This window comes from Amblyomma maculatum, chromosome 1 (assembly GCF_055883805.1).
Source record: "Amblyomma maculatum isolate TAMU_Amacu chromosome 1, ASM5588380v1, whole genome shotgun sequence".
Lineage (NCBI taxonomy): Eukaryota > Metazoa > Arthropoda > Arachnida > Ixodida > Ixodidae > Amblyomma > Amblyomma maculatum.
In genome coordinates this window covers 418,648,977-418,661,220 of record NC_139344.1, presented here as the reverse complement: position 1 = coordinate 418,661,220, position 12,244 = coordinate 418,648,977, and positions in this window count along the sequence as shown.

The following is a 12,244-nucleotide window of genomic DNA, read 5'->3' as shown; positions in this document are numbered from 1 at the left end:
GGATCAGAAGATTCTAAAAAGTAACCTTATTGAAGCGATTGGCGCAGACAAAAAGCCTCAGCAGGGCTCGTTCAGATAATCTGTCACTTGGCATAAGACGCAGTGGGCTTTTGACAAGCGCCGTCAACACTCGTGTGTTTTCCTTAACAGTAGGCGACCGTGTAGATTAGGTGGAAATAGTTTCCGTGTTCATTTCTATCTTTGCCTTTAAAAATATAACAAACATATCACACTGAGCAGTACACCCAACAGCGAAGGATGTGAATCTGCGAAGCTGCACGATACAACGAATACAAATTCTCCGCATGTGGTTGCTTACATTGAAAACATTACAGTGAAGCATCGAAGCTGCTTACACTGAAAGCAGAGGCTGCTCTCCTTGCTTGCTATTAAAAACGTCGAACTATTTGTCTATGGAGAAGGTCAATCCCCTTTCGGAACCGTCCATGCAGCTCCTTTTATATATCTTTCGGCGGAGCAATCGCGCGTGTGATAAAGGGGGTTTATCAGCGCGTTAGTTAAGGGGATAAGCTGAGGGCCACGGCAGAGGCTTCCTTCATAGTCCCTATTGCAAGTTCAGAAAAGTTTGCTGAACAGTAGCCACGATAAAAAAGATTCATAAACTGAAAGCTTGGAAGAGAGTTCGAGTCTGCTAAGCATATTGTTGTACCATGGCGATCTTGCTTCCCTTTCTGTGTATAAAAAGGTGTGGATGTTTTGAGCTTAGGTTTAGGAGAGCCAGATTCATTGCTGGCGGTAAAATATTCAACTCTTTGTAATAAATGGCCGCCGAGGTAGTAAGAATAACTAAAACGGGCTTTGAAATCCCGATCGAAGCGTCGCATTCACTAAAAGGATGTAGCAGCGGAGCCCTCCGATTTGAAGTGATACATTCGGATGACACCGTACGGCGCATTACAGCTTTCATAGCTTTCATACTTTGCCTCCATAAATACGGCCATCGTGGACAGGATCGAAAATGTGAAGTTCGGACCAGCAATGAAATGCCGAAGCCAGTAAGCAACCATGGTCGTACTTTTTATTGCAGGTTTCGGCAGAGTACATTCGGGCACCCAAAGACTACATATGGATTTAAACGTTCAAAACCAGCAGCTGGAAAAACTCTCGTTCTCGCCAGAAGCGTAACTGTTTACCGAAAAACCAAATCCCACCAAAGAACCTCAAAGGAAGATTAACGGTTTCAGCAAACACACCTTGTTCACCAAAGCATATCCTTTTCACTTCTTAAACCCTAATCATGGTTTGGCTTAGAAGCGAGCACTTCGATATCACACAGAGCGCACTTGTATATAGTGGGCGTATGTTCGTTCACACTACGCTATGCTTCTTACCCTATTCACATACATACAGAAGATCACCATGCTTTTTTCTTACATCTACGCCGCTCTGTAACTACTTTGCAGGAGAAGAAGAAAGAAGAGGTGTTACGTAAACATACGGTTCAATACCTAAAGATACTATCCTACCCGGTACCTTTGTTTACTATTTGCAGAACCATGTTTCAAAGGCGCAGCATATCACTCCACTCAATAAAACGCACTATATTTGCTCTGGTTTGTGACAAGGCCAGATGTGAACCACCAAAAATAAAAATACCCCCTTTTCTACATTTATATTTTATCTGAAATGCAGTTAAAGTAATTGGAGTAGAAAAATACCTTCGCACTATCTGATTCTAAATATTCTTCACTCATTTCAAGGCATTTCTTCCTTAACTTCTGCCTTACACGTATCGGTATATGGTTCAGGTAAACCGCAGGAAAGCAAATATGTGAAAAATAAATTACGTATGATATTTGACAAGTATTATAATCTCAGCTTGCATATAGAGACTAGGAAATATGCATCCCCTCTTTCAGAAATCGGCCTCCACTATGCCGCTACCGACCTACGCTGGAACCAAAATGATTCGGCAGAGCTAGATGAAACACCTCAATTTACGGAACACTTACAGTGAAGGGGGTGCTGTTGTCTGCGGGAGTGCAATGCACATGTACAGCCTTTATCAAAAGTTTACAGCCCCGAGGGTTTGCTTTTAAGCCGTATAATATGATTTCTGTAATAATCATGGGAGTCCTAGAAATTGGGGAGGGTAGGACGAAAAACCTTGCCTTTAGCAAGTATGGAAAGCTGGGATTGCATTACGAGCCTTATAGTATCGCTCAGAAGAAGACCCTCTGGGCTGTAAACTTTTAATAAAGGCTGCACCTTGAAAGCCCTTGCTTGCCTCAAGCACATATGTGACAAGGAAAAGCCGAAACAGAAAAATACTATCCCGCTCACTTCTCTTTCTGAGGAGTGTGAAACAAAAACGGCGACGATATTGGCGCGAACCATTCTAATCTTGGTCTTTTTTCGAGAGCAGCCGCCATGGAGCCTTATCACTCCGATTCTTGCGCATGGATCAATCCTGTATTCTTTGTTCTTTCATGCTGGTTATCGAGAAACGCAAACTTGCCATTTTCTTTGTCACAAATAATGTGCCGAGATGTATCTCGAATATTCCAGCCGCTCGCGCGTGTTTCGCCACTATTCCAGGTTATGCTAGTCACCGTTTGTGGCTTTACCGAGATCGTATGTCTTCGCCTTTAAATTGAGCATTTAAGGGTGTGACGGCCATCCTTTGTTCGACGACCAGCGGCACGTGTTTTGTCATCGCCGCCGCCGAATCTATTATTTCTTTTGCGGGCGGAAGCCACCCAAATAAAGAGTTTGTTTAGTGTACTCCAATAGTCATTTGTTGTTATCGGCCTTGTCATCACCACGTGACACCTGGTGGAGGTGTTGAATCCTGACATCGGAAATACCCCCGAGGATGGCATCCGTCCAGCAGAAAGTGCCTTTGGCTTTTGTCCAACACCGTAAGCCCCCTTCTTCTAAGGACGACCAGATGAGAATGCGAAAGACTAGTTCGACCTATTCGAACGCATGGCAACTTTCAAATCCTGAAATGATTAAGCTAAGCTAAGGTAAGTCTACGTTGCACTCCAGGGGTCTGCCCGAATATAGTTACAGTATGAAGAGGCTTATTTTAGAGATTAGGACATAATCAAAGACGAGAAGTGTGAGGGCTTTCTTAAGTACAATCAGAAAAGAAAGAGCCCCATCCCTGCTTGAATCAAGGATTCAGCTCCCTAATTAGGCGGCTCTGGCTTACATTGAAGAAATAAAGCGTCTCTTCTGCTGCACCGATCCCAACATGACGAAACAGCAAAGTGAACCTGCTCATGTGCGGTCATCATCATCATCATCAGCTTGACTATGCCCACTGCAGGGCGAAGGCCTCTCCCATATTTCTCCAATTGATCCGGTTCTGTGCTAGCTGCATCCACTTGACCCCTGCGAACTTCTTAGCCTCATGCGCCCATCTAACTTTCTGCTGCCCCCTGCCGCACTTTCCTTCCCTTGGAATCCAGTTTGTTACCCTAAGCGACCATAGGTTATCCTCTCTTCGCAATACATGTCCTGCCCATTCCCATTTCTTTTTCTTGATTTCCGTTAGAATGTCAGTAACGTTTCCACGTTTCAGCCCCATAGGTGAGTACAGGTAAGATGCAACTGTTGTATACTTTCCTCTTGAGCGGTAAAACAGCCATAATCTCCGAGTTTGTGAATTTTCAGTAGCATTCACAATTGAGATAATCGCCTGTTGTGTTCTTTCGATCTTATATGAACAAAGATTTGATGTTAGGAAGGGGCGTAGGGATGCTGAGTAGTACTTGCGTGCGAGCTAGTTGATTAGACGACTGTGAAGATCTCTGGCGCTGCATAGTCTTTAAATATTTATTCTTTAATTTTTGTTCATGTAGGACCGACAGAGCACAGCATGGTGCTTTCCTAAGTTGTGAATGCTACTGAAAATTCCTAAGTCACTGTGCGGTCTGCTGTAAGCAATAAGTTGCCATCCCCATAATCGTCCGGCGGAGGTACGCAAATGGAAAGGAGGAGCCTACGGAATATAGCGACCTCAGTTAAGGCCCCCAGGAGCAATCAACAGAAAATGACGGGAGCGCATTCAGTGTCCCTGAGAAAAACAAGAAAGACTGAACAGCCTAGACACTCAGCCTCCCTCGAAGAGCTTCATAGTGCACACTGTGAAAAGCATATGCGAGAGGAAGAGACTGCTGCAGTGGTTCCAGGTACACGCCAACCTCTGGAGACCCTATGAAAGATGCTAAGGTGGAAATCGAACAGATCGTCTACGATGTTATGACACGAGCAAGAGAACTGTTTCGTGCAATGCTCCAATCACTTGTGAGGAGGTTGTTGAGGAGATAGAACGAATCGTCGAAAAGCCTGGAAAAGTGGCGGCAAATGTTTCACAGGCACAGAAAAAGCACGCGGTGGTAACCCAGAGTGTTCTGTCAAATTGTTGTGCTGTGTTGTGCTAGAGTGTGTGTGTGAGTGTTGTTTAACATCAAGGATGTGCATCTAGAAAGTCGAGCTGCGCTATGAAATTCCAGCATGAGATCACTATTTACGCATGTGAAGAGAATAGACGCTGATTCCGTTTCACTGAACTGGGACGAAGCCACAAAACCATCGGGCCGGGGAGCAAGGCTACAACAAGCAGATGACATCCAAGTAACTCGCAGTTGAACCTTTTTCTCCAAAGTACCACGTTTCCCGGAAGTAGAGAAAGTTGTATTACGGCCGGTACCTGGAGAAGTGGTGCTCCGGTCGTCGTCCAACAGATCCAGAACCTATGGATATTTTGCAACGTTGATAATGACCAATGGCTACGATGACGCTCAAGCAGATCAGCGATAAGTCTGGTATACCAAACAGTTAGAAACACCAAGGGGAGGACTACGACGTGCAACGGAAGCAGAGTTTGAAAATGGATGTATTGTGGTCGCTCAGCCCGACAAATCAGCATAGTCTGTTATTGGTCGTATAGCAGAGTCCACGGAAGAACTTGAACTCAGAGTTTGGGCTGCACTGCACGATTCGAATTTGTGCTGCCACACCCCTCCTTGTTCTGCATTGGTGGTGTCGTCGTTGCGGAAGGTGGAAACTGGTCTTCGTATCTCATGTCGTCATTGAAGAGATTCACGAGCAAGATGTTAGTACCGACTTTATCATGCCGGTTATCAGAGGCATTGAGGGAAGATCGTTCAAGATTCGAGCTACCTCTCACAACAGGGCTCGGAGCGTGTTGCAGATTCAGGCACGAATCTGTAAACAGAACGAGGAGAAGAAGGACGACGATGTTTTGGAAGAGAGCGCGCTGTAGATATTGAGCGCCACGTTGGCATTTTGAAGGAAGTGGGGACAGCCGGGGATTAAACGTAGTCAGAGGTGTCCTGGTGTCTGCCCTGTTTCTTCTATAGACGTAACGATGCCTGTAAGAGAGCCTTCCGCCGCAGTACAGCAGTATGGAGGTGCCTTTTTTAAACCAGAGCCCAGTAAACTGGATAAAATACATATTTTGTTCGAAGTCATTTCAAAGAGCCATAGCTCAGGCGAAGGTAGAGTGCAGCCAAAACTGAAATACTAATTTGTCCAACTCAAAACATCATCATCATCATTATCAGCCTGACTATGCCCACTGCAGGGCGAAGGCCTATCCCAAATCTTTCCAATTAACCCGGTTCTGTGCTAGCTGCATCCACTCGACCAATGCGAACTTCTAACCTCATCCGCCCACCTAACTTTCTGCCGCCCCCTGCTACGCTTTCCTTCCCTTGGAATCCAGTTTGTTACCCTAAGCGACCATCTGTTATCCTCTCTTCGCACTACATGTCCTGCCCATGTCCATTTCTTCTTCTTAATTTCTACTAGAATGTCAGTAACTTGAGTTATTTCTCAGACCTACTGTGCACGCTTCCTATCTCTTAATGTTACCCTTACCATTTTTTGTTCCATAGTCCTCTGAGTTGTCCTCAACTTAAGTAGAACCCTCTCGGTTCTACTTAAGTTGAACCAAGAACCCTCTTGGTTCTACTTAAGTTGAGGACAACCTTATTCTTCTTGTTATTTCCTTTTCATGGTCCGGGTCTGCGGTTACTACCTGTCCTAAGTAGACATATTTGCCTACTATTTCCTGTGCTTCGCTACCTACCGTAAACTGCTGTTCCTTCCCGAGGCTGTTGAACATTACCTTAGTCTTCTGCGTGTTGATTTCCTACCTTTATACTTTTTCTGTCTAGGTCATCAATCTATATTTGCAGTTGATCCCCCGAGTTACTTAGCAAAGGAATGTCATCAGCAAATGGCAGATTACTGAGGTGTTCTCCATCTATCCTTATACCTAACTGCTCCGGCCAATTCCAAGTCTCTGAATACTTCCTCTAAGCAAGCTGTGAATAGTACTGGGCAGATCGTGTCTCCTTGCCTAACACCTTTCTTTATGGAAATTTTGTTACTTTCTTTCTGCAGAATTATGGTTGCTGTGCAGCCACTATATATATATCTTCCAGCACTTTCACGTACGGCTCGTCTGCCCCCTGATTTCGCAACGCCTGCATCACCGCCGAGGTTTCAACTGACTAAAATACTTTTTCGTAATCAATGAATGCTATGTATAAGGGCTGGCTATATTCCGAGTATGTTTCTATCACCTGGTTGATGGTATGGATATGATCGATAGTAGAGTGCCGCTTCCGAAAACCTGCTCGATTCTTTGCTTGACTGCAGTCTAAGGTTGTCCTGATTCTATTAGCGCTTACCTTAGTAAATACCTTATACGTAACATTGGTCTGTAATAGCTGATTGGTCTGTAATATTTAAGGTCCTTAGAGTTCCCTTTCTTATGAATGAGGATAATGTTTGCATTCTTCCATGGTTCCGGTACCGTCGATGACACAAGGCTCTGCGTATACAGGGTGATCAGTTTTTCTAGCATGATATCCCCCCGTCCTTTAACAAATCTGTCGTTATCTGATCCTCTCCAGCTGATTTCCCCCTTTTCATAGTTTCTAATGCTTCCTTGATATCGTCCTTCGTCACTGGCGGAACGTCTGACAGTTTTTTCCCTACCGCCAATCTCATTACGGTCCTGACTACTTTGGCTACTGTAGAGACCTGTATAGAACTCCTCGGCTACTTTGACTATCTTGTCCATATTCGTGATGACGTTGCCCGCCTTGTCCTTTATCGCATACATCTGGTTTCTTCCCATGCTCAATTTCTTCTTTACCGCTTTAAGGTTTCCCCCGTTCTTTACAGCATGCTCAATTTTTTCCATGGTATACTTCCTTATATCGGCCCCTTTGCGCTAATTGATTATCTTTGATATCTCTGCTAATTCTATCTGGTCTGTTGGACGTTTCATAGTCTGGCGTTTCTTAATCAAATCTTTCGTATCCTTATACAGCTTTCCGGTATCCTCTCTAACTATCCGACCGCCTACTTCTACAGCACCTACTTCTACACTCAGTAATGATATCTTTGAAATTATTGTTCATTGATTCTAGGGTAATGTCGCCATCCTCGGTTAGAGCTGAATATCTATTCTGTAGCGAGATCCTGAACTCGTCTGCCCACCCCCCTCACCGCTAATTTGTTGATGGGTTTCTTTCTTACTAACCTGTTGTGTTCCTTCTTCAGATTTACGGCAATTCGGGACCTCACCATCCTGTGGTCACTGCATCGCACTTTCCCGATTACCTCTACATCTTGTGTAATGGCTTGGGTTGAACACAGTATGAAGTCAATTTCATTTTTAGTCTCCCCATAAGGACTTTTCCATGTCCATTTCCAGTCCTTCCGTTTGCTGAAGAAGGTATTCATGATTTTTAAGTTATTGCGCTCTGCAAACTCAACTGTTAACTCTCCCCTGATTTTCCTAGAACCAATGCCATAGTCACCCACGGCCTAGTCTCCTGCCTGCTTTTTCTTTACTTTGACATTGAAGTCTCTCATTAGTACCACATACTGTGTCTTTACGTTTCGTATTGCCGATTCTACATCTTCGTAGAAGCATTCAACTGCATGATAATCATAACTACATGTGTGTGCATAGGCCTGTACAACGTTGAGTTTTAACCGCTTATTAAGCCTAATTATGATGCCTGCCACCCTCTCATTAATACTGTGGAATTCATCTATATTTCCCGCTATATGCTTATTGACAAGGAAACCTACTCCTAGTTCTCGCCTCTCCGGTAAACCTCGATAACACAGTACATGTCCATCCTTCAGTACAGTATATGCCTCATTCAGCCTCGAAACCCCACTAATCCCTATGACATCACATTTAATGCCTCTAGTTCCTTTAACAGTACTGCTAAACTAGCTTCACTAGCTAGGGTTCTAGCGCTAAACGTTGCCAGGGTCCGTTTACAATAGCGTCCTGTCCAGCGGAGCCAAGAATTCTTAGCACGCCCTGCTCCGTCACAGGTCTGACCGCTGCCGTGGTCAGTTGTTCCGCAGCCGCTGGTGACTGAGGGCCGGGGTTTTATGGAGCTTATCATGAGAGGTTGCGGCCAATTACTGCACGAGGGTGGTCATCTCCTGTTCTGGTGAGAGAGTGCGTTGCCGGAGGTGTTCACCGAAATAAGGTCGCACCCCGAACCTGTTTATGCAATTCCATCAACACGCAGATGTTTTTTTTTCTGGTGGAAATTGCGCGGCACCGGGATTTAAGCCCCGGTCCTCTAGTATGCGAGGCTGATGTTCTACCGCTACGCCACCGCAACCCAAAACATAAAAAGGCTATTTATTGTTTTATTTAACGAAATAGGAACTCACACGTTTCTCAGTTATTACGTTTTGTAGTGTTGTCTCCACAGGAGGCCAAAGATGAATTGGAATGCATTTCACATGGGCTAGCATTACGTTTTCAGGAACAGTGCAGAGTCCCTTTGCACACCATGATTCCCTGCGTCGACTATATTGAGATTGAAAGGTCAGAACACCTAACCGTAACTTCTATCATAAAATCCTCGGCTCCAGGTTAGGACGGGGTTACAGTAGGTATATTCAAAATTTTAGAGCAAGAGTTCACTGAGGTCTTCCTTGATATGGTAAAGGAATCATTAGAAACTACATGGTTACCAGAAGTCTGAAAAGTGGCGGAAATTATATTGCTGTTGAAAGACCCTGGGAAAGAATTTCATGTTGAAAACATTTGGCTGATAGCTTTTACTTCAAACCTGGTAAAATTAATAGAAAGAATTGTGCCTGGTCATCTCTCAGAGCATATTTCAGAGATCAATGCTTTAATTTCTGCCCATATTGGCTTCCTTCATGGATGCTAAATAGGGTCTTCTCATGTTGGTTTAGAAAGCAGAATTCGCCTTGTTATGTGGAAAGATGAGGTATCAGCATTATTGACGCTAGATATCGTCAACGCCTACGACAGCTTTGAGCATTCCATTCTACTCAACAAGTTATTATTACGTCCACCGGTCTAAATTTAATAGTGAATCGGTGAATGTTTGAAAGGACGAAATTTTTTTGCACTGATGTCTCATTTACCTCCGGTTCTTAAGCAAAGACAAGAAGAGTGCCTTAGGGCTCTGGGCTTTCTCCACTGCTTTTTGCTATGTATATGTGGGATAATCCGGCTGATCCTGAATTCACTGTATATGTATATGTAGATTACATAGCATTTTTTGCCTCTGCAATAGATATTCACGGCCTGTCTCAATCCCTGCAGGCTTTAGCTAAATGAACTTGAGGCCTGGCTGGACAAAATTAAGTTGCTTTTGAAGTGTGCAAAAGTAGTGTGCTAGTTTTAGAACCAAAACCCCTTGATGTGTTTCGTTAACCTACTGCTCAGACGTCATACCTCAAGTGTGTGATATTTAGGCATTACATACGAATTCAGTATGAAGTGGAGGTCTCACATCAAGTCTAATGTTCAGAGGGGTGAGCGTGCACTTGGTAGGTTCAAACGCACAAGTAACATCAAATTTGGAATGCGCCGAGCCACTTTTCTTCTTCTCTACAAAGCCTATGTGAGACCGATTCTGGAATTAGACTGCATTTGTTTTTCTGGTTCTCCAAAATATAAGCTGTATCCTTTAAGGCGATTAGAGCGACGTGCGCGGCGCCTCTGCCTAGGCCTCCTGGAATCAGTCTCCACCAAGATTCTGTACTTGGAGGCTCATTTTCGGGACCTTAAATCCCGTTACCGCCTTTTAACTGTGAGATTATTCTTGCGGTCATTTGAGTCTACTCCCGGGGTGGCTATACATATTTTTGTGTCCAACTCGTCCCTCTTTCTCACTCACCATTGACCAAGGTTCTGTATGCCCCAGGTTGTTCTCACTCAGAGCATTTTAGCAAACATTGCTGTGGATCTCGATTCTATATATCCTAATGGTTACACAACGTCCATTGTGGATATCAGTTTTGATTATATAGTTCCATCTAATGCGAAGCCCTTACCTTCAAGTGCAATATCCAGTCTCCTATCTGATCATCTGGAAAAGTTCCCGGATCCCACTGTAAACGCACTGAGGTGTCTGTGACCGCACGAAATGTAGCGATTGGAACTTCTTTAGTATCTTTTCTCGAGGTGTTCGCTGCCCCTCCCCGATTACACCTCGATCTGTTTAGCAGAGTTTATGGCAGTTTTGCTGGCACTTTTAAAAGTGCGCGGAATTCAGTCAAAAATATTTTTATTATTAGACTGTCATTCCGTTCTGTTGTCATAGGAGTCAGCACAGAAGGCTCTTTTGAGCGGCTCACTAAAGGATTTCATACTGGGATGAGCGAAAGAAATACGCTGCATCTGGGTCTCAGGTCACTGCGGTATTTCCCAGAATGAAGTAGCAGCTAGAGTTCTAAGCTAAATCAGCTCTTCATGCACCTGTTACTTGTAACATCCTGGATATAAATATTTTTTGAATGTCCCGTTTTCATCGCTATCAATATACAGTCGCCTCATGCAATGATCCTTTGTTACCTAAAGCAGACTACCAGCATCTCATGTACCCATGGAAAGTTTATTCATGTCAATCACGGAAAAGTGAGATAGCGCTGACTCTTATGCGATTCAGGAGCCACGGCCTAAGTCTTTACTTATATAGATGCGGGTTTAGTCCCAAAAACCTTCGTGTGGCTTGCGGTGCGATAGAAAATATTGAGCATTTTCTTCTCGCTGGCTGAAGGTTTTCTATCAAAGAAGGGTACATTTAGAAATTCCAATAGCACAAGTGGGATTTAATTTGTAGGTCCCGCTTTTCGCTTTCCTTTGGAGTGAGTGCAAGAGGATTAGCGTTGCCTCAAATTTGTCATTATTGACATGACTGCATCAAAGCTACAGACAGACTGCTTTACAAACTTACAAATTTTTGGGCCGCATATTTTTTTCCTTTTACACAATTTTGTGATTTAAATCCTAGGATTTTTGTTAAATTCATAATTGAGTTATTACACTAATTCATTTGGCAGTCAACACTGAACCCTGGCTATTCCCCTTCGTGGGTATGTGCATTTGTGAAGGTAGAAGAAGAAGAAGCGTTCGGTTCTCCGCCCCCAGGCACAACGACAGTACGCTACCGCAAACGCATCTTTGCTTGCCAGTAACTTGTCCCTGGTTCCCGAGTGCGTCGTTCGTTCGCCAGGCGCCCTGCTGCTGCTCGACTTAAAGTCATGGCGACAGCCGGTGGAAGAAAGAGCAATCGTTCGCCCTCCAGGAAACGCCGAACATCCCTGGCAGAGATGACAAACGCGTCCGTGGGGAGCCAGGATAAGAGTACCCGGTCCGAGAGGAAACGTAGCCTGCTCAAGGACGACATCAACACAAAGGTACGCGGCTAACAGAAACGCATTTGTTTAGCGGATGAGGCTCTCATTGACGCTGAATGTGGCTGTCTGCATCGCAGTCACTACCAGTAGCACATTTGCTTGATATTGCATTAGCTCCATCGTTTCCATTGCACCCCGGTTCAGAGTTGAACTCATTTTTAGACATTTACTATGGCTTGCTTTTGGCGCTTGTGTGTGAGTGATGTTCCACGCACTCTTTAGCGTCAGTCTTGCAGTTATGAGTGGTGGTGTCGCTTTACTCGCAGAACACTCCTTCCAAGACAGTACAGAGTGATATCAGCAGGCGAACGTCGACATCCGAGCGCAGCGTTCACAAGAAGCGAGCCTCCTACTCTGATACCGAGCGCAGCAAGTTCTCCAAGAAAAATGTGAGTTCGAAATGCGACATTTGGCGTCCTCGCGTATTGAGTTGTAGTCGGCGAGTCGAATAAGAAAACCGACGCTTCAAGTACAGATCTTTTAAGATTTTACGTCCGGTTTGAATTAAAATTGTGTGATG